At 37.5% G+C, this 26991-nt stretch overlaps 1 protein-coding gene and 1 long non-coding RNA gene across 2 annotated transcripts in view; one reads left to right on the forward strand and one right to left on the reverse strand.

Annotated features, from left to right (window-relative positions):
- Positions 1 to 26991, forward strand: part of BANK1 (B cell scaffold protein with ankyrin repeats 1) — a 485507-nt gene that overhangs the window by 30355 nt on the left and 428161 nt on the right. The window lies entirely within an intron of this gene.
- Positions 10585 to 14364, reverse strand: LOC309628248. Its single transcript, XR_014244293.1, has 2 exons — positions 12785 to 14364; positions 10585 to 12480 (listed from the first exon to the last, which is right to left on the reverse strand). It is a non-coding gene; the product is annotated as an uncharacterized lncRNA (long non-coding RNA).

Consider the following 26991-nt stretch of genomic DNA (forward strand, 5'->3'; position numbering starts at 1 on the left):
CTTTGGAGCAAGAGACTCAGCTCAGCATTCCCCTGGGCTCCTTTTCATTTTCACTCCTTGGAACGGCAGCTGAGTCAAGTCGGGAAGCATAGAAGTCTTGCTTGCTGGAGAGAGTGCCCTCTAATCACTGTATCCTAACCCTACCAGGATTTAGAAAGAATAAATTTAAAACTGCTTAGAGGGAGATTTAAAGAGTTGCCAGAGCAAAGCCAATTAAGGTAAATGGACTTGCTCTGTCAGTGATGCTTGTGATTGTTTATTTCATAATGGAACTAAGCCCTAGCATGGCAATACCAGAGCACCAGACCTTTATGTTGGTAGATAAAGAGTATCGAGGTCTCAGTCTCTGGTTGTTAGCAAATCATTGGCACTCCCCAAGTGAAAACGCAGCTTCTTAAAATTTTGAAAAAATATCAGCATATAACTCATTCATTCGATAAGTGTTTGTGGGTACTTCCTATATGCCAGGTAAACCGGTTTTCTCTAATAAAGGATCAGGAAAAAATTAGTGAGATTAGTAAGTCTCCAGATATGGGGACCTAAGTCATTCCTTCTCTCTAATTTTGAGAACCATCTCTGATTGGACTTTTTAAAATTTGCCCGATTGATTCCTGCCCAATTAAATTATAAAGATACAACAATCTTTCTCAATTCTTGACTCTGATATAACACAGGAATCTCTAAGCCTCAAGTTTTTTCATTATCGATTGAATATGATTGTGATTTTCTTCTAAGAAACTGAAAAATTCACTGAATAAGTAAGTGTCCCAGAAATGGGGTGCTCTGCAGTTGGTTCACAAAGTAAGATTAATGACAGCATGTAGTTGGTGATGCCAAGGCCATGTGGAGCAGTCATGGGAGATTAGGTTGTAACCATCTGTTTCCCATGTGATGTCTTAATAAACACCACCACCTGCACTGACGTGTTATTACAGTTGGCCCCCTGGGTATTTGTAGATCTGCGTACTTGGGCACAAGGAAGGAATTGTTGCATCTCCTTGAGTTACCACATGGAATGTTTGTGGCGTATATTAAAACAGTGGTCCCATTTTAAGGTTTTTGTCTTTCTCTGTCTGACTTAACTTCACTTATGATAATCTCTAGGTCCATCCATGTTGCTGCAGATGGTGTTTTCTTAAATACAGACAGCATTATGACAGCTTTGATCAGATGCAGATTAGAAGGGAAAAGCTCAGGGGGAAGAAAAGGAAAGGAGACAGAGTGAGAGCAGTAAGCGAGAGCAAACAGACTGACAAAAGGAAGAGAAAATGATTAAAATAGTCACAATAAAGAAAAAGAAATCAATCTTGACCCATTTAGTTTAGGCGTAAAGATCTTGCCTACCTCAAGTGTAGTAGTATTTTTTTTCAGTAGCAATATTTTTTTTAGCAGCTATATTATAACTGCTGCTTTTTTAAGAAATAAATTTATTTATTTATTTATTTATTTTTGGCTGTGTTGGGTCTTCGTTGCTGCACGCAGGCTTTCTCTAGTTGTGACGAGCAGGGGCTACTCTGGTGCATGGGCTTCTCATTGTGGTGGTTTGTCTTGCTGCGGAGCATGGGCTCTAGGTACACGGACTTCACTAGTTGTGGCATGCAGGCTCAGTAGTTGTGGCTCGCGGGCTCTAGAGCTCAGGCTCAGTAGTTGTGGCCCACGTGCTTAGTTGCTCCATGGCATGTGGGATCTTCCCAGACCAGGAATCGAACCCGTGTCCCCTGCATTGGCAGGCAGATTCTTAACCACTGTGCCACCAGGGAAACCCCATAACTGCTGCTTTTAATAATGAATTTTAGCTACAACAAATGTTGTTAGGTTTATTTGTTTAGTAAGACAGGATATGTGTAATCATTTTAGCTATATTTCCAGCTAAAATTGTGAAGAAAAATTAAAAGCTTGGCTCGAAAACTATTTGTGAAATTTGCTTTTTGAGAAAATCTTATCTTTGACTATGCAAGGTAAATGAGTTTTTACTATGCAATAATTGATCTTTAAAGCAAACTCAAAAACTGTTCTTCTGTAGCCTGTCTTATTCTTTCAGATTAAATGACTTTTAGGTGCCATGAATTCAGACTTGATTTTGCTAGTACACAAAAGGCAGGTCTCCTTTTGGAGATTATTGTAAGAAAATTCTGTTTGTGAGATCCTAGTGTGGACAAAAAAGTATTGCCTGCTTTTTCAGTAAACAAAGAATGTTGCCTGCCATCAAGCCCTCAGCTGCTGCAGCTGCCCCCTATGATGCTCCCTGAGGGGAATTCAGGATAGAGGAAAAGAGGATACTGGCCCTAGATAGTTAAGATACATATCAAAGGAATACTTTCAATGAGCCCAGACTCTTGCATCTTCCCATACATAGAAAAGCACTAAAATTATTAGCTTGAGATGTCTGTTTTTTGTGATGAGCAGTAATCTTTTGATGTTCAACTACTTGTTTTTTTTTCTTTTTCTTTTTTTTTTTTTTCTTTTCCCTTTCAAAAAAATCCTATGTATCATGGCTCCTCCCTTCCCTCTTTGGAACAGCCCTTAGAGCTCTCTGAGAGGCTGTCTCCCAGGCTATAGTCCTCAGTAAGTTCCCCAAATAAAACATAACTTGCAGTTTTAGGTTGAGCATTTTTTTTTTTTTCAGTCAACACTGAATTTGGAGATGCTGCAGTGTCATGCAAGTGGCCAATGACATTTACCACTTTCTGTTCTAAAAGTCCAATTCAAATGGGGAGGGCAAGGCGAGGCCAGTGAGAAGCAGAAATTTTGCTGCATCACTACCTGTGTTTACAGACATCCTCTACTCCTTGTAAGCCACCTTGCTTTGAGCAACTTCATACTTATACACCTCCCTGCCATTTTTCTACTCAATTTGATATCATTTGGTCTTTGCTCTAACTCAGTACAGTGCTCTTAAAATGCTTCAGGTCCATTGTTTTAAAGGACACACTAAAGTAACTCATGTCCCAATAAGAAAATGCTAAATTCTTTGCTGCCTTTCTGGGCATTGCATTCCACATTTCTTTGCAAGCAAGAAAACAGAGCCTAAAGCCTAAAGCTCATTTAGGGGATTGAGAGAATGAAATTTCCTTCTTGATTAACAGTTGACTAATTATGAGTTCCTGTTTTGCCTGGAAGGATATAGCCACTGTTTGAGCTTTTATAAACTCTTAAGTATCTATGTTCCTTTTCGAAAAACCTCATCTAAATTCCAATGAAATCTCCTCCTCTGTTAGTTCACTGCCCAGATTTTTTAAGTGGGAAAAGGCAAAAGCAAAAGCAAACCAACCAACTGGAAAAAAATTCAGTGAGTGCCTTGAGGCTTTGAGATAAGCTAGAAATAGATCCACACCCTGCTATCCATGTGCATGATACACAGGAAAAATTAGAACAATTAAAATTTTTTTGAGTCTTTTTCCTTTGAAAATTTGATGTGTATTCTAAGTTCATAAGGCATGATAAATACTGGGAAGGGAAGTTCTCTGTGTGGTGTGTGTGTGTGTGTATGTGTACGTGTGGGTGTTTTCTTTTTCCATGTAGTTTCCTGAAAGGCTCTGGAAGTAAACTAGCTTGCTTTGCTGTTTGTGTTGTCACAACTGCTTTCTTGGAAAGATAAGCCACAGGTCCTTTTGAGAAATGGGTAACCATGTTATTGGCATTTACACAGAGGCTTCTGCAAGGATGTTGGCAACCTCAGCTGAAAATCTGACTTCTGTGCTGAAAGTGGTGCTATCAAGGCCTATGGAATTGCCGCAGCCTTTGCTAAGATTTTAGTTCCTTTTGTTTATTATTTTCACCCTTTTCTACTGGAATACAATTCATGGTACTTGTAAAGCATTAGAATATTAACCCTCTCTAAAAAGACAGAAAGAGACCTGATCCTATTAAAAATATTTCTCAAATTCAAAATGCCAGGAAAGGCTACTTGTCCTTCTCCGTATGAAGTTATTTCAATAAATAAAACTCATTGTGCTTTCCGATATATAATTCAAAGTACCTCATTTATGGTATTTTTTAAACAACGTGTTTGGGCATATTGTGAAGCAAAGATATTAACGGCTCAGCATCTCTAAAATCTGAAATCATTTCCAAAATAAAGTTTGAAATATTCCTACTGGTTTGGTGTTCTAAGAAATAGCAAATGAGAACTACCATTCCAATTTTATTTTAAAATTATTGGGATTTGTTAGAAATAATTGTGTGGTGTTGATTACCAAAAACTATAAAACATCTTGATTTTTTTCATTATAATAATTTGTAATAAAATGCCATGAGTTTTATTTTTCAATGCACCGTATGGTTTTTAGTTCTGAAGTTTTAGCAAGACATAATTCAACAGCAAGTAGTAAAAACAGGCCATTTTAATGACTATTTCAAACAAGTTACTTACTTTCAAAAATGATTGGCCCTGAAATGTTCTCCCTTGAATATTATACACATAAAATGTAAGCAGAACTTTATATTTTAAAAAAGTGAGCAAAAGTAGATCAATAGTGATGAAAATCATGAAAAATAAAATATTTGGCTTTATTGTGTTATTGCAAACTTTAGAGAATATCCCAAGTTCTGAGTCAATTGCTTATTAAAACAATTATAATTGTCATGAAGTATTTAAGTAGGTATTATGTGTATGGCTTGTAATAGAAACTTTGTATCTATGCCTCTGAGCTCACATTGTAGTAGAAAAAAGAACACATCGAAGATCACCATTTATTTTCCCCCAAATGTTATATTGAACCCAGTCCTGTAGACTGTTAAAGGTTATAAAAATAAAGAGTTCTGTGGTGAAGTACACTTTGGAAATTCTGTGTAACATTTAAACTTGTCCTCTAATATAAAGCTTCTCAGTTCCATTGCTATGCTAATGTGAACTCTGGGTCTACAACAGAATGATCATTTATCAAATTTGTTTGACAATTGTATTAGTCAGGGTTCTCCAGAGTAACAGAGCCAGTAGGAGATATCTGTCTATATATCTGTCAATCAATGAATTTATTCTGAGGGATTGGCTCACCTGAATGTGGAGCCTGAGAAGTCCCACCATCTGCTCTTTGCAAGTTGGAGGTGCAGGAAAGCTGGTGATGTTGCTCCAGTCCAAACCCAAAGGCTTGAGGACTAGGGGAGCCAATAGTGGGAATCATTAAAAATAATCGTGGAGTATCCCAGGGCCCACGAACCAGAGGGCCTATGGTGTAGATACTGGTCTGAATCTGAAGGCCTGAGAACCAGGAGTGCCAACGTCTGAGGGCAGGAGAAGGTGGATGCTCTGCTCAAGTAGAGAGCAAATTTGCCCTTCCTGTGCCATTTTGTTCTGTTCAGCCTCTCATTGGATTGGATGATGCCCACCTGCGTTGGTGACTGGACATCTTTTTTTACTCAGTTTACTGATTCAAATGCTGATCTCTTCCCGAAACACCCTCACAGACATACCCAAAAATAATGTTTTACCAGCTATCTGGCATCTCTCAGCCCAGTCAGGATGACACATAAAATTAACCATAACAACTCTGGAACTCTTTTCTCATGACATATTCATGGGATTCCCTGGATGTTCTTTATAAGCTGCTGACATATACCATATATATATATATATATATATATATATATATATATATATATATATATATATATATATAAAGTTGATCCTTGAACAATGCAGAGGTTAGGGGCACCAACCCTCACGCAGTCTAAAGTCTGAGTATAACTTTATAGTCAGCCCTCCATATCTTCAGTTTCACAGCCATGGAGTCAACCAACTGTGGAACATGTAGTACTATAGTATGCAGTTATTGAAAAAAATTCATGTGTAACTGAATTCATGTGTAACTGGACCTGCACAGTTCAAACTTGGGTTGTTCAAGGGTCAACTGTATGAAGGAGCTAAGCTTTGCCATTAAAATGGTAGAAGTATTTCAAGGATGAAATTTTTAGATAACTAAATTAAAAAAATATATAGCTCCCTCATTTTTAATAGCATATTTTTATTTTATTTTATTTCATAAGATGTCTTTTCTTTCAACAATTGTTGATCATTTATCTAAACTTAGACCATTTAAACTTGACCTAAGGGTCAAAGTATATTTTCCTATAATAGTGTAACTCATGAAACCAATAGAATAATGTATTGAACTGGCAAAAGACCTATTGCTGTTAGGGAGAATACCAATTTGACTGAGTCTTAGAAAGGAGACCATCTACAGCAACAAGACAGAGCTATTAGCACTAAGAACTAAATGATCTGTGCCAGCCTGACTTCATTCCAATAAATATTTGCTCTGAAAAGATAAGATTGCAAACCAGTAAATACTTTCACTGTTTGCTTTAGGAAATTCGTGTAAATCATTTTTATCTGAGATAACAATCTGCTTATCTGGGTAAATAGCTCATTTATCAAATAGCAATTTACTTATGAAGACTTACTTCAAGACCTTCATCTCACTGTATTCACCAACACCAAACTATTAGGAACTTTGCCCATTCCCATTTTATTCCTCTCCCTAGAAAACCTTGAAAGACCCACCTTAAAACCACTTGAGCTCAGAAACCAAAACTCTATAAATCTCTCCCTCTGGCTTCTCTCTTCTGAGACACTAACATGGTATTCTGCTTTACTGTAGTGAGTTCTAATAACTTTAGCTTTATTGATTCTTTGCTTGGTGATATTTTGAAGAATTCAACAGTGGGATCTCAAAATAGGGGAAATTAAGAATATTTTTAGGGTTTTAGATTCTGAGTAGGGTGATTTGAGGGACTGGGCAGAGTTTACATGTAATAACTTTGTATTGGTAATGATAGCAAAGCAAGGTTTTGAAGCAAATCTTGATAAGCAAACTATAACACTAGTCTTAATACATATGCTCTTTTCATTGGCTTATAAGAGCAAATACATTTCACTGAGCAGGCAGATAATTGTTTTTAACTTGGTCTCAGCATTGTTTAATATAGGGACAGAAAAGTATGCCTCATCCTTGTGTTTAACAAAAGGACTGAAAATTATGTTTGTTTTAGTTCTCACTGATGCAGATAGAGAATGAACATGTATTTGTTCATTGAAATAACTCATCACAAAAGCATTTAAAGATTGAATTAAAATAAGGTAGCTAAGTTAGCTATAAACAATTGCTAATATCCTATGGGACTATAACACTATAACCTTTCAGATTATCTTTTCTACTGAACAGAAATCATGTAACTTGTGTCAACTGAAAGAAAAATGCACAATATAAGAGCTGTAAGTTGAGTTTTAAGTGTCTTACTGAGGACTATAGCCTGGGAGACAGCCTCTCAGATAGCTCTGAGAAACTGCTCTGAAGAGGTAGGGGGAGGCCAGTATTTATGTGATTTTGGCTAAGGAGTATGTGCCATCCAGCATACATTGCAGTAGAAGGTTACTGCTAGTTAGAAGAGCAGATATCTTAGTTAATGATTTCAGTTAATGAATTTTTTTTTTCTAATAGGGAGATGCAAGAACCTGGGTTCATGTAATTTTTTTTTGAAATATAAGTATCTGAGGGCCTATTTTGCCTGTTTACCCAAAGCACAGAGTGCGTCAGCCTGCTCTCCACCCTGAATTCCTTTCGGGTGTCCTGTAGGTCAGCGACTGCTGTGGCTAGTGACTTAATCCTTGTAGAACTGGATATCAGCAACATTCTTTGTTTTATGCTTCACAATAACTGAATTTTTATCCATATAAAAATAGCAATTTAAACAAAGATACGTTCGCCTAGATAACCTAATAGTCCTTGGCTGGGCCTTTTTAAAAAATGCTTCAGTATGACATTAAAAGAGTATGCTACCATTACTTGACTTATTTCAAGTTTTAGATAATTTTTAAAATATTGATGATGTGTCATTGCAAAAAAAATAAATCCCCTTATTTAACTACCCACTCCACAAAGCCAAGGGCTGTGTCTCGTTAAAAGTTTTAGACTACTGCACATAGCACATGCTCAAGGAATTCCTGCCGAATTGCCTTCCCTTCAGTCTCTAAAATTCTGTGGTCCTATGTATTTAAATGTAGCCTTATTGATTTTGAGCTTTATGATTCAAAGTATTTACTATATACTATCTCATTTTGTGCCTTGCTTTTCCTCTTCCCAGTGACTGCCATTATAGTTAAGCAGAATGCTTTAGCATCAACAAGTTAAAGAGAGATGAATGAATCCTAATGGTGCCTAAATGAAGTAATTTTCATAATTTCATCTGAATAACTAAAATATAATTTTAAATAGGGAAGACTGCAAACTAAGTGGATAGTTATCTAAATATTTTAAATCGAGAAGAAACACTCATAGTTTTATTTTTTTCAGGGTATAGCCATCCCTGGGACGGGTACAAAGTTTAAGGTATGGCTAACAACTGTTAAACAAACTAGGAAGAGAGTGAAGCAATAGAGGTGAAAATGGTTTCAAGCCAGAGATATTTGTTTTGGATTGGATTTTGATATGTGATTTTAGTCTGAAGAAAACAATTATAAAAAACTTGAAGACAACATTGAGCATGGGATGTTTGTGTACGATGGTGGTAGGAGGGGAATATTGGGCAAAAACTGGGGGGAAGTGGTGAGAAAACATAACTGGAGAGAATTTTATGTTTCAAAACAATGAAAGTTTGGAGAAGTAAGTGAAACTGCTTTTTCATAAACTAAAAAGCCAGAATGAGAAATTTGATTTGATTTTACAATATAACTGTTGAAAATAGGACTGTCATATATTAGAAAAGTAAACTGAACACAGTATTCAGGACATAGAAGGAAAGAGATCCTTCTTTGACCAGTTGAGAAGCCACGGCAATAACTCAGACAAGAAGCTATGAGAGTTTGGGTTAAAATTAAAGGACACATCTTAGACATTTTGATGGATATGTTTTCAGAATTTGATGACTGATTGGATATAAGGAATGAAGAGAAGATAAGAATCAAAAATAAATCTAGGAGTTTAAATATCCATCTCTGAAATGAGCAGTTTGGGCTGTGGAATGGGGACAGAATTGTAAATCCAATTTAGACATAGTAGGTTCATAGTTTGGGGCATTCATGTTGTGAGATGGATGCTGGGGGTGGGGGGAAGGCTCAAATTTCACATAGAAATCAGAGCTTAAGATAGAGATTTGAGAATCAGGCATCATTCAACCTGTGAATGTGGGTGATGTTTCTCATGGAAATAATAAATAGCATAGAAAAATAAGAGCAAATGGCAAAGTTTGAGGCCACAAGAAAAGATGGAGGATCAAGAACAGACATTAGTTTATTATAAGGAAGAACAGAAGAACAGGTACTGAAGAAAGAATATTAGATTTTGTGAGAAGAAAACCATTCTTGGCCTTAGAAGTTTCACTTAGAGAAAGTAGCTTGCAAATGAGTTCCCTCAGCAGTAAGGAAAGAGTAGGACCTGGATAATAGAATTAATTTTAGAGAAAACATATTATTTCTCAAGCTAGATGGAAAGATGAGGATCAATACAAACTTATACATTGATGATATATACCATGTATATGGTATCTGAGAAAAAATTATGTAGATTGCGCTTAGGTAAGACAGGGTGTACACTTTGGTGTTATGCCATATTAGGGAGATGAAAGGAAGTGTGAAGGAAAGAGTTTTTTTTAATAGCGAGAGTGTATTTGAATATATTTAGTAAATCAGCATGGAGAGGTGACCCGATGCCCTTTCTTCCTGCTCATTGCTATGGGGAGCTGGTAGTTCTTGGTGAAAAGCTACAAAGCTTTGTTTTATGAGCATAGAGGTCTTGGGACAGGAAGGGGTCAAGACCTGAAGTACTTTGTTGTAAAGTGAAAAGTTATCAAAAAGTTTTGAATAGATCAGGAGTCTTTTAACAAGGTTGTATGGTGAAGAAAGTAATAAGACAGAGGAACACTGGGCTGGTGCCTGAACTGAAAGCTGGAAGGCTGAGGGTCTCTTAGGTGGTTACAGTGGAACCTGCTTTGACCCACTGTCCTGCTGGCCACCTAATGTGCTAAGGAGGAACCATGCAAATAAGTAAGTAAAAATTCAAGTTATAAAGACTATAACTCTGGGGCTAGATCTATGGGACACTTGTTGCTGAGCATAACATTGAAGAGAGGTGTATCCTCCTTAGCACCTGAGAGAACACTGCAAGACCAGCAGTTGCACTGAAAGGGCCTCACACCAAACTGCTGGACTATCCTAGGTTTAGCAATGACACCAGCCCTACTCCTTACAAGTATTAGAGCTCCATTGTGAGAAACTGAGGTAGGCCAGCAGGGGGCACTGGTCTAAATGTCAGGTCTGACAGAGAATGGTCGCAATGGGTACATCTGATTTAGTGCAATAGGTAATAAGCCCTAGAAGAATATGTTCAAATGATTAATTGGGGAGGAGGGGTGTCTTTATGAATCCTTGGAGAGGAACTCAGCAAAAGATTGTTCTTCCTGCCAGTTTGGGCATATAAAGCAGAGTTTTTATAAATTCAACATCAGAACACTTGTGACCTCATTTTGTATCTCATCCTGGAGAAGTGGAACAATGGTACAGGAGTTTGTACTGTTACAACAAAAAGCTTGTATATATGCCTGATGTTTAGAACACAGGCTTTGTTTTGACAGATTATACTTAAATTCTGGCTCTACTGTAAACTAAAAAGTTGTGTGCTTTTATGTGAATTATTTAAACTCTATGAGAGATTACATGAGAAAAATAATACCTGCTCTGAGATATTTTACTAAGTAATATAGATAGAGGATACAGGTCAACGCCTGACTCAGTGTCTGGAAGTGTGATTGTCATGATGGCGATTATTGTTATGGTTAATTCTAACCAGGTCAATCATCTACCATACTGAGTAAATTTCTATTTCTCATAGCGTGCAAATTTTGGAGTTGAATAGGTAATTTTTTTTTGGTAACTTGTCTATGTTCATTAACTAAAATATGTGTCCCAATCAGGGGTTAGTACGTTTGTCAGTTTTGGGTGAGGGAGTATTTCTTTCCTACCCTTGATGGTCTCCTTTAATGTGGAGAGATCTTTAACAGTGGAATTCTCCTGATCTCTGTCCACTCCCTCGCACGCTTTTCTTTATAGAGGATGATTTAATGACTTAATTTGATGGGTGAGTTTGATAGCAGGAATTGTTTATGCGTACCTTCCCCATTTCTGCTCACTGGCATGTGAACTGCATGCAAGGATCATGCATTTCCCTCTCCTCACCCATGCTGTGTGTACATTCTGTGGATAGCCCTGCAGGTGAGGAGGTCAGGACCAGTGTCGGGGGGACTGAGTGGTCAGTCTATCCGATTCTGGAGGTCCATTTTACATAGCCCACTTGCCCACACATTGAAACCAGATTTTTCACTTTTTCTTGCTCATAGAAATGTTAATTTCCTCTTGGAAATATTCACCATCACATGAAACAGGTGGTTAGTTATCAAAGATTCACATATTTTGGAAATTAGGAAAATTTGAAAAAGCTACCAGTGAGAGAGAAACCAAGGATTTTGAAAGCAGCCCAGCCGTAAATATTTCTCCCAAAGGAAAGCACTTTAGACCTAATCATGTGTCTCATGTAATAGCAGCTAAAACTCCAGCCAAGGGCAAGCTTATGCTGCTATCATTGCTAGCATTTTAGAATTTGCAAAGTAGGTCCATAACAGCTTATGTCTTTGGAGATTAACCATATTAGTTTTGAAGAGGCAAAAGTAATGAAAACGATAAGTGACTTGTTAGCTATTGTTTTACATGCAATATCTCTAATTTCCATAAAAATTCTGCGAGTTAAATAGTATGGATCCCATTTTGCAGATGTGGAAGCTAAGGCTTGGAAAGGTTAAGTAACCTCATTAAGATAACAGATTAGTAGGTGTTCAGGTGAGGATGTTTTCAGCTCAAACCAGGCTTGTGTTCCAAAGCTCATGTTCTTTCTACTGTATCATACTTTCTCTTTAAAACTAATATATTGTGAATTCAAGTCCTGTTCTACTTTCATTATTTTGCTTAAGGTATTGAATTGGTTTTCATATTAGTGACATGTGTTTACTTTAATCTGATAGTACCTACGGAGTTATTGCAATTCTTTTTCTAATTTTAACCTCAAAGAATGGAAACAAGAAATGCTCAAATATCTTCATTTCCTCAGCTAATAAGTTTGTGTTGCATAGACCACAATGCTGAGCACACCAAATCTGAGGACCAAAAGAATTTTAAATCCTACGTTCTTTAAAAGTATGCTTTATTTTAAACTCCTAGTGCCATTCGTGTGGTTAGCAGCATGACTAAGTGCAGAGGGCTGTTTTAATGGCTACAACTGGTCCTTACTGAGGTGGGAAATGCGTGCAAGAGAGAGAAATTATTTTCTAAGAGAATTATCAAAAGAGGAGTATGAACTAATAGCCCAAATAAAATTTGGGATGAATCTGGGTCTGCATGGGGTTAGTTTCGTAAAAGGACTGTAGAGACTACACACAACATTGTTCTGAGCCCTAAACGTAAACTGCACACGAGAATAAACAAAAATGATATTTAACCTTTTTTTTTTTTAATTTTATTTAGTTATTTATTTTTGACTGTGTTGGGTCTTCGTTTCGGTGTGAGGGCTTTCTCTAGTTGCGGCGAGCGGGGGCCACTCTTCATCGCGGTGCGCGGGCCTCTCACTATTGCGGCCTCTCTTGTTGCGGAGCACAGGCTCCAGACGCGCAGGCTCAGTAGTTGTGGCGCACGGGCCTAGTCGCTCCGCGGCATGTGGGATCTTCCCAGACCAGGGCTCGAACCCGTGTTTCCTGCATTGGCAGGCAGGTTCTGAACCACTGCGCCACCAGGGAAGCCCTTAACCATTTTTTAAAACTTTTCAGAACACTGTCACTTTTACTATCACTGTCACTTTCTACTATCTAACAAGAAATGAATGAAATTTTAACTCTCCGGGTTTGGTGAAATATTTTGAAAAATTTTCCAAGGAGAAATCTGATAGGTTGATTATCCTTGCTCTTATAAAACTGGCTATTCCCTTGCAAATAGTAACTTTTACTGTTTAGTTCGGATAGCTTCGCCTGGGGGAGATGGTCTTGAATAGCTTATGAAACAAGTTTATAGAATAAGGATGATTTTTCATAAAATGGGCATGATTGTTTCCTTTTCTTGAGAAACAGAACTACATCTTGAATGAGACGAGTTGAACACAAGCAGGGAGGCATTGGAGCATTGTTTCTGAGAGGACAGGCCGTGGCTCAGTTCAGGTGCCAGCTCTCTTGCTAGTGACTGTACAACCTCGGACACTGTACAACCTCAACAAATTCCTTCTGATCTGTGAATCTTGTTCCTCACCTGTAAAATGAAAACAATGATATTACCTATTTGTTATATATATAGCTATTATCAAGAATAAATTAAACAGTGTTTTTAACACCTCAGGCACATGGGAATGACTCAAAACATGTTGGATATTATGATAGTGCTATTGGCTATATTGTTTAACATTGCTATTAAAACTATGTTATAATTTATCAAGCTTTTAGGAAAACTGAAAAAACTGGGTATCGCTCAAAGTAATCATTTACTTACTGTAGGGCTAACTAAGTAGCTTACACAGCCTATTCTACATCCTTCAGCTATTTTAAATTTAAAAAAAATTAACTCTTTATTGTTAGAAATTCCATTTCTCTATTGTTTTAACAATTTAGCTCTCTTAGAGGTTAATTTGACAGTTGTCTAAGATAAATTTTGAAATTTGGTTTTACTATTTAATTGGAATGTATTGTTAGTTTTAAAATGAAGTATTTTAAATAAAAAATGTATTTCAAAGAAAAAAGTAATCATTAACTTTTACCAATTTATCATGATTGCCATTCTTATGTATAATCCTCAATTAGAATTGACTTTTTAAAATTTTTATTTTTAAATTTTCTTTAGTTTTTTATTGAAGTACAGTTGATTTACAATATCGTGTTAGTTTGAGGTGTACAGCACAGCAATTCAGTTATATATATATATATATATATACATACATACACAAACACACATATATATAAATATATATCCTTTTTCTGATTCTTTTCCCTTACAGGTTATTACAAAATATTGACTAGAGTTCCCTGTGCTATACAGTAGATGCTTGTTGGTTATCTATTTTATATATAGTAGTATGTATATGTTAATCCTAACCTCCTAGTTTATCCCTTCCCCCAACCCCCTTTCCCTTTTGGTAACCGTAAGTTTGTTTCCTATGTCTGTGAGTATCTTTCTGTTTTGGAAATAAGTTCATTTGTATTTTTTTTTTTTTTTAGATTCCACATATAAGTGATAATCATATGGTATTTCTTTCTCTGTCTGACTTACTCGGTTTAGTATGATAATCTGTAGGTCCATCCACGTTGCTGCAAATGACATTGTTTCATTCTTTTTATGGTTGAGTAATATTCCATTATATATATATATATATATATATATATACCACATCTTTATCCATTCATCTGTCGAAGGACTTTTTGGTTGCTTCCATGTCTTGGCTATTGTAAATAGTGCTGCAACGAACATTGGGGTGCATGTATCTTTTCGAATTATGATTTTCTCTGGATATAAGCCCAGGAGTGGGATTGCTGGATCATATGGTAGCTCTATTTTTAGTTTTTTAAGGAACCCCCATACTGTTCTCCATAGTGGTTGTTCCAATTCACATTCCCACCAACAGTGTAGGAGGTTCCCTTTTCTCCACACCCTCTCCAGCATTTATTGTTTGTAGATTTTTTATGATGGCCATTCTGACCAGTGTGAGGTGATAAGTCATTGTAGTTTTGATTTGCATTTCTCTAATAATTAGCAATGTTGAGCATCTTTTCATGTGCTTTTTGGCCATCCATATGTCTTCTTTGGAGAGATGTCTATTTAGATCTTCTGCCCATTTTTTGATTGAGTTGTTTGTTTTTTTATTATCAAGTTGTATGAACTGTTTGTATATTTTAGAGATTAATGCCTTGTCAGTTGCATCATTTGCAAATATTTTCTCCCATTCTGTAGGTTGTCTCTTCATTTTGTTTATGGTTTCCTTTGCTGTTCAAATGCTTTTAAGTTTAATTAGGTCCCATTTGTTTATTTTTGTTTTTATTTCCATTACTCTAGGAGACAGATCCAAAAAGATACTGCTGCGATTTATGTGAAAGAATGTCCTGCCTATGTTTTCCTCTAGGAGTTTTATAGTATCCAGTCTTACATTTTGGACTTTAGTCCATTTTGAGTTTATTTTTGTGTATGGTGTTAGAGAATGTTTTAATTTAATTCTTTACAATAGAATTTACTTTTATTAACCACAGGATGTGTCTGTTATTTGGGTGTTTCTACGCAACAGAGGAAGTACTTTCATTTGAATCAACTTCACAGCTTTCTGCTTTTTTCTTTCCCAAGGGTGTAAAAGACCTTGTGGTGGCATATAGTGATGCTACTGAAAAGACAAAATTCTAGGACCATTTTCCCCAGCACAGATTTCTTGGCTTCTTTTCTTGCTGGAAGATAAGTGAGAGACATTACTGTGTTCCCACCTTAGCTTTGTCTTCTTTAGCTTGAAATTTGCAATGGAGAAACTCACTGGAACTGGCTCATTTGTCCAGCTGCCCTCAATGTCGGGATCCGAATGAAGGCCTGGGACTCTAAGAGGCTTTGCCAAGTTCATACAGCCAGTTGGGGCAGAGCTAAGATGCAGCTCTCCTGACTCTCAATCTAGTGCAAGTCTCACTAATTCCCTGAGGCATCTCAGCTGGCTTCCCAGCTGTCATTCTTCTCCCAGTTTTGGCCTAGGTGCAAACTTTTCTGTTAAAATGAAACAAGCCAAAAATGAAACTTTGACTTTTTCACAAACAGTATTTTTCCTAGCCATCCCCTCTCTCTTTATACCACTGCTTACTGGATGAGAACGTGAGTGGAGATGTAGATGTAGATGTAGATGTAGATGTAGATCTTGAAAGTAGATGTAGATCTTGAAAGATCTACTAGCTGCTCTTCCAAAAACCTGTAAATTAGGAATTTTAGGGATGCAAATATAAGTGCATGCTATGGCTCTGAGAAAGTTGTTGGATAGATTAGGTTCTCCTCTTTCTCTGATAAGATCCCTTAGAGTCTTGGCTTTCATCCTCCTTTTCTTTGCTATAAGAATCTTTTAAGTCATTGATCAGGAGAAATTCTCCCAACCTAGTCCAATTAATTAAGAGAAATTCCTGCACATGTATTTGGAATGAAAGGAAAGTTTGATGTTCAAATAATACATTTGGGGGCTTTGGATCCAAATGTATTTTTTAAGGAAAAATATTTTATGAAAAGGACCTCTGGTCATCCTAGCCTTAACCTTTTTTTTTTTTTTTTTTTTTTTTTGGAAATTTTAGTTCTCTATAGTCTAGTCTGTGTAAAAATGAATTAGCAAAAACAGATTGCTCAAAGTTAATGAAATTTTGAACTCAACTTTGAAATATTGGTATGGGTAGTTAAATTTCCTAAACCAACTTTCTGAGTCAAAGGTGAAGGGCATCATTTCCCAATTCTGGTTTATAAAGTGTCATCCTCATAATGTCTTCCTTCAAAAAGGGAAGCTACTCAAAATGAAAAGGAGGGAGGAGTATTGAGTGGAAATGATGATTCATTACCACAACTCCCAGCAATAGAGTAATCCATTCACACAGTTCATGGTCATCTGTTTTTCTACGTCATTATGCTAATGAATCACTGCTGTTTACTGTTTGGGGAGTAGCACCTTTCAACACCTGTAAGAAAGAAACACTGTTTGAAAGCTGGCTTCTTGGTTAGAATGCCAAAAAGTTTTGTGACATGCTCTAGTTCCAAAAACCTAGTAGTAGAAAGGACTACATTCATATTCTAAATGTGAAGAAACTGTGCTTCTCTTAGCGAGGGACCAGGTCCTTCCTGCAAGTGTCTCACTGGAATGAGATCTGAACGTGCTTGCATCACTGTCACTGTCAGCAAAACAGACTTAATCTGTAATTTGTCCATGTTGACCCTGGCTTATTTAAAATACGCAAGGACAAATAAGGAGCTATAATGCTGTTTTTGCATCTTAAAGAGTATTTGTTATGTTTTGAATTTACTCTCTTGGCTTTAAACTTTCCAAGAAGTTTTGGGTCAAGATAGTAGTTACCTTTTCTCCCAGTTAATTTTGGTCTGCAAATTCAGACTTTTGAAATTAACTCTAAAAGCAGTTGATTTTAAAAACATGTTGGAAAATAAAATAATTTAATCTCTGGGGATATCACATTTAACTGTACTAACCTAGAATTGTTTTGCTCAGATGTTTTGTTCAATCATTTTTTTTCTAATGCTGGTATGATGAGGAATAACATTCTCCATGTTCAGGTCCTTTGGAGCTTATGGATGAGGTACTTTGCCTCACTACTTTGAATGTTTATGAGTATGGTAATTCACTTTTTGTTTCTCTAATAACGTATATTATTATCGCCTCAGCTGAGCTTCCTGGTCTATTATCTTTCAGTCTATTGTCATTTAGAGATTTGAAAATTCCATCTATATGAAGGTACCTTTGAGTGATGGGATTCACTTTGAGAGTAGGATGCAGTCTTTGCAAAAGAAATAAAGAGGATTAGACTATAAAATGGGAGACTAGAACAACCATTGTGTTTCTCTAACAATGCTGGCATAGCTGAGTAGTCCTAGAATTCTGGCTTCCCAAGTCCCACAACCAGCAGAAACAATTCCCCAGAGAGAATCACTGTTTCCAGTCGGAACTGTAAAAGCGTAAGTAATACAATGAAATTGTTAGGGATTAAATGGCAGCTCAGATAATCTCTTTCCTTTTAGGTTGAGTACATTTGTTTTCTCAACAAATGGAAAATGGGTCTTAGACATATTATTTTAGTTAGTGTGGCATTTTTACTTAAAAACCACTTTAAGCCTAGGCATAGTTCCAGATGGTCAGAATGAAAATCACTCAACTCACTATAGAGGTTAAACTAAGATCGATAGCCGTGAATTTACCAGGATGTTGCTGTATTCTAGAAATTCAGAACGTTTTAGAACCTCTTATATGTCTGAATACGGGGCAAAGATATAGTAAGTAGGCCTGATATGGCTATACTATGACAAAAGCTATTTTATGTAAGACATTCATTGTCAAGTGACATAAGTATGAAAGATGTCAGCCACATCAACACTTGGTCACCCATAATTCAAGTGGATTCTGTGGCAACATAAATTTTTCATTCATGCTTGCTGGGGTAGATTCATTCTTTCGGAGAGTATTTGTAACAGAGTAACAAAAGGTAGAAATATTGACCATTTCCATGGGGATATTACTTCCTAATCTATTGCTGTGGACTGTTGCTCCAGGGCTGATAAAAATATATGGAATTTTGTGGTTCTTGCTGTTTGCTGAAAATCAGTACGACATGGCGACACATCTCAAATTGCAATAGTCTATATAAATCTTTTTCTTGGGGATTGACGTGTGTCTAAATTTCCCATAATTACTTATCATTCCAAGATATATTAAGGCATCTAATGAATTACCTTGTGGGTTGCTTTCAGTCCAAATATAATGTTCCTGCACAGGATGAACTTTGATTTCATTGAATTGAATAAATATTTATGTAGCGGTAAATACATAGCAGGTATTTTCCAGGTGCTGAAGACACCACCTAGGTCTCAGTAGTCCTTGTGAACTTACTAGAGCATAGAAATGAGGGAGGACAAAAGGCTTTTGTGTCTTCAGAATAGATGTCTTCATGGGGGTTAAAGGGACGCACAAAGTCTCTGAAATATCTTTGAACTATGGGATTTTTTAGCTTTGTAAACTATGGAACATTATGTTCCTTCTCTGAGCCTCATGTCTATGTGAAAGTGGAGGTAACACCTACATTAAATGGTGGTTCTGAGGATTAAACTGAAAATATATAAAGCACTCTGTACTAACTGGCAGAGAGGATACTCCGTGAAAGGCATTTATTCTTATTATTACTCTAATGTTCTTAGGAGGACCATGTTCATATAAGAAACACTAGGAATTTAGAAAAGAGCATCATGGTTTTAATTTGCTTAGAAATCTTCGTGCTAACTGAGTCAGATTATGAAAGATCTGGGTGGCAGAAAGGACGCTGGCACCAGCCCAAATCTCTTACAAAAAGAAAGGGGGATGAAGTTTTCCTAAATTCTTTTGGAGGTTGAATCACTGAATAGGGAGACCCCTGCTGAGGTAGAGAAGATGCAAAGCGCTGTGCTTCCCTTTGGAGGATTCAGTGAAGAAGCTCTGCTGATACCAAATGGGAGAGTGCATTCTTTGCTTCTCAGCCAACTCCTGAAGAATCATGCATCAAGCATCCATTCTACGAATACATATTTATTGCATGAGTACTGTGTACTGGACACTGTTCTGAGTGCTGGAAATAGAGAAGTGAAAAGGTAATTGATAAAAATCACTGTTCTCATCATGGAACTTACCTTGTTGTAAAGGGAAGAAGGCAATAAACATGGTCTATGAATAATGTATGAGGTATGTTAGAAGGTGATAAGTGCTAGTGAGAAGAATAAGTCTGAGAAGAGGGTAAGGAGTGCTGGCAGCGGTTGCAGCTGTCAGTGGAGTGGCCAAAGTAGGCTTCAGTGAGAATGTCTCCTCTGAGCAAGTTTTTGGAAGAAATACAGGAATGAGCGAGGCAGAAAATCAAAGTGAAGAGTATTGGAGGGAAGGGGGCAGGCCTGGTGTGAAGACTCTAGGGTGGGAGCATGTTAGTGTGTTCAGCATCAGGGTCTCAGACAAAGAGATTAGAGCAGAGTAAGCAAACAAGAAGAACATTGGGAGGGATAGTAAGAAACCTGATCCCACAGGACTGTGCAGACCTTCCTAAGAAAGTGGCTTTCATTCCCACTCATGCGCGGAGCCAGTGGGGGACTTTGAGCAGATGAACATCATGCTTTGACTTAATTGTTTTAAAGTCTTACACAAACTACTGGATGACAGTAGACTTTGGGGGCGGGAGGCAGGTACACAGCGGGGTAATGAGCAATAGTAAGGCACACTCTTGGGAAGCGCTTTCTGTTGAGGCAATTGAACACCATAATAGTTGGGTTATCTTGATGATCAGCATCTTATAGGTCAGGCCATTCAAGGTCAGCAGGAAACCTATTCTTCTTGAGCAAGGGAGTGGTGACTTGGAGGAAACACGACAGCCATCCTGTTTGGAGTTCTGATGGGCCATGGTGAGCAACAATGGTAGCGGTGCTTCCAGAGCTGAATAGTCACTGTTCACTTGGTACTGGGGAGCAGAGCAGTGGTAGCTGCAGGAAGCAGAAGCACTGCTACAGCCCCTGTGGAATTGTGCATCATTCAGCAGGAAGTTGGGGGGTGATGTCTAAAGGAAAGCATGTCTAGAAGTGCTCACCGGGTAGCCCCAGTACCAGAGTAGCCTCATGTTCGGATGTATCACTATGGATGGTTTTAGAGTCAATGGGAACAGGCATTATGGCAGGGTGATATCTTTTGTAATATTAACCAGTAATTTAGGCATCTAGAATATGCAGCATGTGTCAATACCACTCTCTCACTTTGTCCCAGCTTACCCTTCCCCCTCTTTGTGTCCTCAAGTCCATTCTCTACATCTGCATCTTTATTCCTGTCCTACCCCTAGGTTCTTCAGAAACTTTTCTTTCTTTTTTTTTTTTTAATTCCATGTATAAGTGTTAGCATACGGTATTTGTTTTTCTCTTTCTCACTTACTTCACTCTGTATGACAGATTCTAGGTTCATCCACCACACTACAAATAACTCAATTTCGTTTCTTTTTATGGCTGAGTAATATTCCATCGTATATATGTGGCACATCTTCTTTATGCATTCATCTGTTGATGGATACTTAGGTTGCTTCCATGTCCTGGCTATTGTAAATAGTACTGCAATGAACATTGTGGTACATGACTCTTTTTGAATTACGGTTTTCTAAGGGTATATGCCCAGTAGTGGAATTGCTGGGTCATATGGTAGTTCTATTTTTAGTTTCTTAAGGAACCTCTATACTGTTCTCCATAGTGGCTGTATCAATTTACATTCCCACCAACAGTGTAGGAGGGTTCCCTTTTCTCCACACCATCTCCAGCATTTACTATTTGTAGATTTTTGGATGATGGCCATTCTGACCAGTGTGAGGTAATACCTCATTGTAGTTTTGATTTGCATTTCTCTAATGATTAGTGATGTTGAGCATCCATTCATGTGTTTGTTGGCAATCTGTATAGCTTCTTTAGGAGAAATGTCTATTTAGGTGTTCTGTCCATTTTTGGATTGGGTTGTTTGCTTTTTGATGTTGAGCTGCATGAGCTGCTTGTATATTTTGGAGATTAATCCTTTGTCAGTTGCTTCGTTTGCAAATATTTTCTCCCATTCTGAGGGTTGTCTTTTCATCTTGTTTATGGTTTCCTTTGCTGTGCAAAAGCTTTTAAGTTTCATTAGGTCCCATTTGTTTATTTTTGTTTTTATTTCCATTTCTCTAGGAGGTGGTTCAAAAAGGATCTTGCTGTGATTTATGTCATAGAGGGTTCTGCCTATGTTTTCCTCTAAGAGTGTGATAGTGTCTGGCCTTACATTTAGGTCTTTAATCCATTTTGGGTTTATTTTTGTGTATGGTGTTAGGGAGTGTTCTAATTTCATTCTTTTACATGTAGCTGTCCAGTTTTCCCAGCACCGCTTATTGAAGAGGCTGTCTTTTCTCCCTTGTATATTCTTGCCTCCTTTGTCAAAGATAAGGTGACCATATGTGCATGGGTTTATCTCTGGGCTTTCTATCCTGTTCCATTGTTCTATATTTCTGTTTTTGTGCCAGCCCAATACTGTTTTGATTATTGTAGCTCTGTAGTATTGTCCGAAGTCCAGGACCCTGATTCCTCCAGCTCCATTTTTCGTTCTCAAGACTGCTTTGGCTATTCGGGGTCTTTTGTGTTTCCATACAAATTGTGAAATTTTTTGTTCTAGTTCTGTGAAAAATGCCAGTGGTAGTTTGATAGGGATTGCACTGAATCTGTAGATTGCTTTGGGTAGTAGAGTCATTTTCACAATGTTGATTCTTCCAATCCAAGAACATGGTATATCTCTCCATCTATTTGTATCATCTTTGATTTCTTTCATCAGTGTCTTATAATTTTCTGCATACAGGTCTTTTGTCTCCTTAGATAGGTTTATTCCTAGGTATTTATTCTTTTTGTTGCAATGGTAAATGGGAGTATTTCCTTAATTTCTCTTTCAGATTTTTCATCATTAGTGTATAGGAATGAATGAGATTTCTGTGCATTTGTTTTGTATCCTGCTACTTTACCAAATTCATTGATTAGCTCTAGTAGTTTTCTGACAGCATCTTTAGGATTCTCTATGTATAGTATCATGACTTCTGAAAACAGTGACAGCTTTACTTCTTTTCTTCCAATTTGGATTCCTTTTATTTCTTTTTCTTCTCTGATTGCTGTGGCTAAAACTTCCAAAACTATGTTGAATAATAGCGGTGAGAGTGGACAACCTTGTCTTGTTCCTCATCTTAGTGGAAATGGTTTCTGTTTTTCACCACTGAGAAAGATGTTGGCTGTGGGTTTGTCATATATGGCTTTTATTATGTTGAAGTAGGTTCCCTCTATGCCTACTTTCTGGAGAGTTTTTATCATAAATGGGTGTTGAATTTTGTTGAAAGCTTTCTCTGTATCTATTGAGATTATCATATGGTTTTTATCCTTCAATTTGTTAATATGGTGTATCACATTGATTAATTTGCGTATATTGAAGAACCCTTGCATTCCTGGAATAAACCTCACTTGATCATGGTGTATGATCCTTTAAATGTGCTGTTGGATTCTGTTTGCTAGTATTTCGTTGAGGATTTTTGCATCTATGTTCATCAGTGATACTGGCCTGTAGTTTTCTTTCTTTGTGACATCTTTGTCTGCCTTTGGTATCAGGGTGATGGTGGCCTCGTAGAATGAATTTGGCAGTGTTCCTCCCTCTGCTGTATTTTGGAAGAGTTTGAGAAGGGTAGGTGTTAGCTCTTCTCTAAATGTGTGATAGAATTTGCTTGTGAAGCCATCAGGTCCTGGGCTTTTGTTTGTTGGAAGATTTTTAATCACAGTTTCAATTTCAGTGCTTGTGATATGTCTGTTTATATTTTCTATTTCTTCTTGTAGTCTCAGAAGGTTGTGCTTTTCTAAGAATTTGTCCATTTCTTCCAGGTTGTCCATTTATTGGCATATAGTTGCTTGTAGGAATCTCTCATGATCCTTTGTGTTTCTGCAGTGTCAGTTGTTACTTCTTTTTTCATTTCTGATTCTGTTGATTTGAGTCTTCTCCATTTTTTCCTGATGAGTCTGGCTAATGGTTTATCAATTTTGTTTATCTTCTCAAAGAACCAGCTTTTAGTTTTATTGATCTTTGCTATCATTTCCTTCATTTCTTTTTCATTTATTTCTGATCTGATCCTTATTATTTCTTTCCTTATGCTAACTTTGGGGTTTTTTTGTTTTTCTTTCTCTAATTGCTTTAAGTGTAAGGTTAGATTGTTTATTTGGGACATTTGTTGTTTCTTGAAGTAGGATAGTATTGCTATAAACTTCCCTCTTAGAACTGCTTTTGCCTCATCCCATATGTTTCGGGTCGTCGTGTTTTCATTGTCATTTCTGTCTAGGTATTTTTTGATTTCCTTTTTGATTTCTTCAGTGATCTCTTGGTTATTTAGTCGCATATTGTTTAGCCTCCATGTGTTTGTATTTTAAGCAGTTTTTTCCCTGTAATTGATATCTAGTCTCATAGCGTTGTGGTCAGAAAAGATACTTGATATGATTTCAATTTTCTTAAATTTACCTAGGCTTGATTTGTGACCGAAGATATGATCTATCCTGGAGAATGTTCCATGAGCACTTGAGAAGAACTGTATTCTGTTGTTTTTAGATGGAATGTCCTATAAATATCAATTAAGTCCATCTTGTCTAATGTATCACTTAAAGCTTGTGTTTCCTTATTTATTTTCATTTTGGTTGATCTGTCCATTGGTGAAAGTGGGGTGTTATGTCCCCTACTATGATTGTGTTACTGTCGATTTCCCCTTTTATGGCTGTTAGCATTTGCCTTATGTATTGAGGTGTTCCTATGTTGGGTGCATAAATATTTACAATTGTTATATCTTCTTCTTGGATTGATCCCTTGATCATTACGTAGTGTCCTTCTTTGTCTCTTGTAATAGTCTTTGTTTTAAATTCTATTTTCTCTGATATGAGAATTGCTACTCCAGTTGTCTTTTGATTTCCATTTGCATGGAATATCTTTTTCCAACCCCTCACTTGCAGTCTGTATGTGTCCCTAGGTCTGAAGTGGGTCTCCTGTAGACAGCATATATATGGGTCTTGTTTCTGTATCCATTCAGCCAGTCTATTTCTTTTGGTTGGAGTATTTAATCTGTTTACACTGAAGGTAATTATCGATATGTATGTTCCTATTCCCATTTTCTTAATTGTTTTGGGTTTGTTATTGAAGGTCTTTTCCTTCTCTTGTGTTTCCTGCCTAGAGAAGTTCCTTTGCCATTTGTTGTAAAGCTGTTTTGGTGGTGCTGAATTCTCTTAGCTTTTGCTTGTCTGTAAAGGTTTTAATTTCTCTGTCAAATCTTAATGAGATCCTTGCTGGGTAAAGTAATCTTGGTTGTAGGTTTTCCCCTTTCATCACTTTAAATACGTCCTGCCGCTCTCTTCTGGCTTGCAGAGTTTCTGCTGAAAGATCAGCTGTTAACCTTATGGGGATTCCCTTGTATGTTATTTGTTGCTTTTCTCTTGCTGCTTTCAATATTTTTTCTTTGTGCTTAAGTTTTGATAGTTTGATTAATATGTGTCTTGGCATGTTTCTCCTTAGATTTATCCTGTATGGGACTCTCTGTGCTTCCTGGACTTGATTGACTATTTCCTTTCCCATATTAGGGAAGTTTTCAGCTATAATCTCTTCAAATATTTTCTCAGTCCCTTTCTTTTTCTCTTCTTCTTCTGGGACCCCTATAATTCAAATGTTGGTGCATTTAATGTTGTCCCAGAGGTCTCTGAGACTGTCCTCAATTCTTTTCATTCTTTTTTCTTTATTCTGCTCTGCAGTAGTTATGTCCACTATTTTATCTTCCAGGTCACTTATCCGTTCTTCTCCCTCAGTTATTCTGCTACTGATTCCTTCTAGAGAATTTTTAATTTCATTTATTGTGTTGTTCATAATTGTTTGTTTGCTCTTTAGTTCTTCTAGGTCCTTGTTAAACGTTTCTTGTATTTTCTCCATTCTATTTCCAAGATTTTGGATCATCTTTACTATCATTATTCTGAATTCTTTTTCAGGTAGACTGCTTATTTCCTCTTCATTTGTTTGGTCTGGTGTGTTTTTACCTTGCTCCTTCATCTGTTGTGTTTTTCTCTGTCTTCTTATTTTGCTTAACTTACTGTGTTTGGGGTCTCCTTTTCGCAGGCTGCAGGTTCATAGTTCCTATTGTTTTTGGTGTCTGCCCCCAGTTGCTAAGGTTGGTTCAGTGAGTTGTGTAGGCTTCTTGGTGGAGGGGACTGGTGCCTGTGTTCTGGTGGATGAGGCTGGATCTTGTCTTTCTGGTGGGCAGGACTGTGTCCGGTGGTGTGTTTTGGGGCGTCTGTGAACTTATTGTAATTTTAGGCAGCCTCTCTGCTAATGGGTGGGGTTGTGTTCCTATCTTGCTAGTTGTTTGGCATGGGGTGTCCAGCACTGGAGCTTGCTGGTCATTGCGTGGAGCTGGGTCTTAGCATTGAGACAGAGATCTCTGCGAGAGCTCTCACCGGTTGATATTATGTGGGGCCCGGAGGTCTCTGGTGGTCCAATACCCTGAACTCATGTATCCCACCTCAGAGGCTCAGGCCTGACCCCCAGCCGGAGCACCAAGACCCTTTCAGCCACATGGCCAGGTACGTGAGGAGTTTCTTGCCTTTTGGGAAGTCTGAGGTCTTCTGCCAGTATTCAGTAGTGTTGTGTAGGAGTTATTCCACATTTAGATGTATTTTTGATGTGTTTTTGGGGAGAAAGTTGATCTCCACGTCTTACTCCTCTGCCATCTTGAAAGTCGTCTTCAGAGAATGTTTGATGAATCAGAACAAGCCTTCCAACCCCCTGAGGCTTCAGGATTGGGGGTTGGTGAGGAGAAGAGGCAAAGGCAAAGCAAGAAGGGTCGTTGCTGTGGGTGTCTGAGAGAAGAGAGACCTAGTCCCTGCTCCACACAAGCTGAGGTGCAGCAGTGATGATCAAACCCTGGAGAAATTTGGGGATATGTGATAGCAGAAGTTACTTGTGCCTCTTTGGCCGTGTAGACCCAAGGAGAGGACAAGACCCCTGAGAGGAAAGGCCTGCTTAGTTTTTCTAGGCAGATATGTGTGCCATAGTCACGAGTTGTCTGTACTGCAGCATGGGGCAGGAGCAGAATGAATGTCAGAGTTTCAAGGGAACCAGCAGATACAGAATTGGTGGGACGACTGTGTGGAGAGCCCTGATGAGTTCTAGTGAGGCTTATTGGGCCCTTTAGATTGGCATGAGGAAGAATGCATCTGTGACCCACATAAGATAATCACCGAGGTCCATTTTGGATGGTGGACATCTCAGAAAGTGGTAACTAATGATCTGATTTCCCCCACTCCTTAAAACTCAGAAATAACACCGCTAAAAATGGAACTGCATGGGGCTGGGGTGAATGTCAGGGATTTGTTGAACTAGACATAGAATTTCTTGAACAATTCAATTTTTGAATTGAGGCTTGTATTTGTGATATATTTGTAGAACCCACCTTCATTTTGACCCTCAGGGTTAAGAAATATGGAAGTAGGGAATTTATTTTTCCCAGTTGTTTATATCCACTCCACAAAATCCCAAAGTGGCTTCTATTAAAAATAAACAAACAGCATACAACAATATTGGGTGGATGCTTTAGGCAAAAGATTTCTTAGATTATAACTTAGGCTCTTGATAGTTTCTTTTTTTCAGAAGTGAAAAAAGAGAGTAGAGGGATGTGGGAAGAAAGTATGACTCT

This window comes from Balaenoptera borealis (assembly GCF_965194805.1).
Source record: "Balaenoptera borealis genome assembly, chromosome: 4".
Lineage (NCBI taxonomy): Eukaryota > Metazoa > Chordata > Mammalia > Artiodactyla > Balaenopteridae > Balaenoptera > Balaenoptera borealis.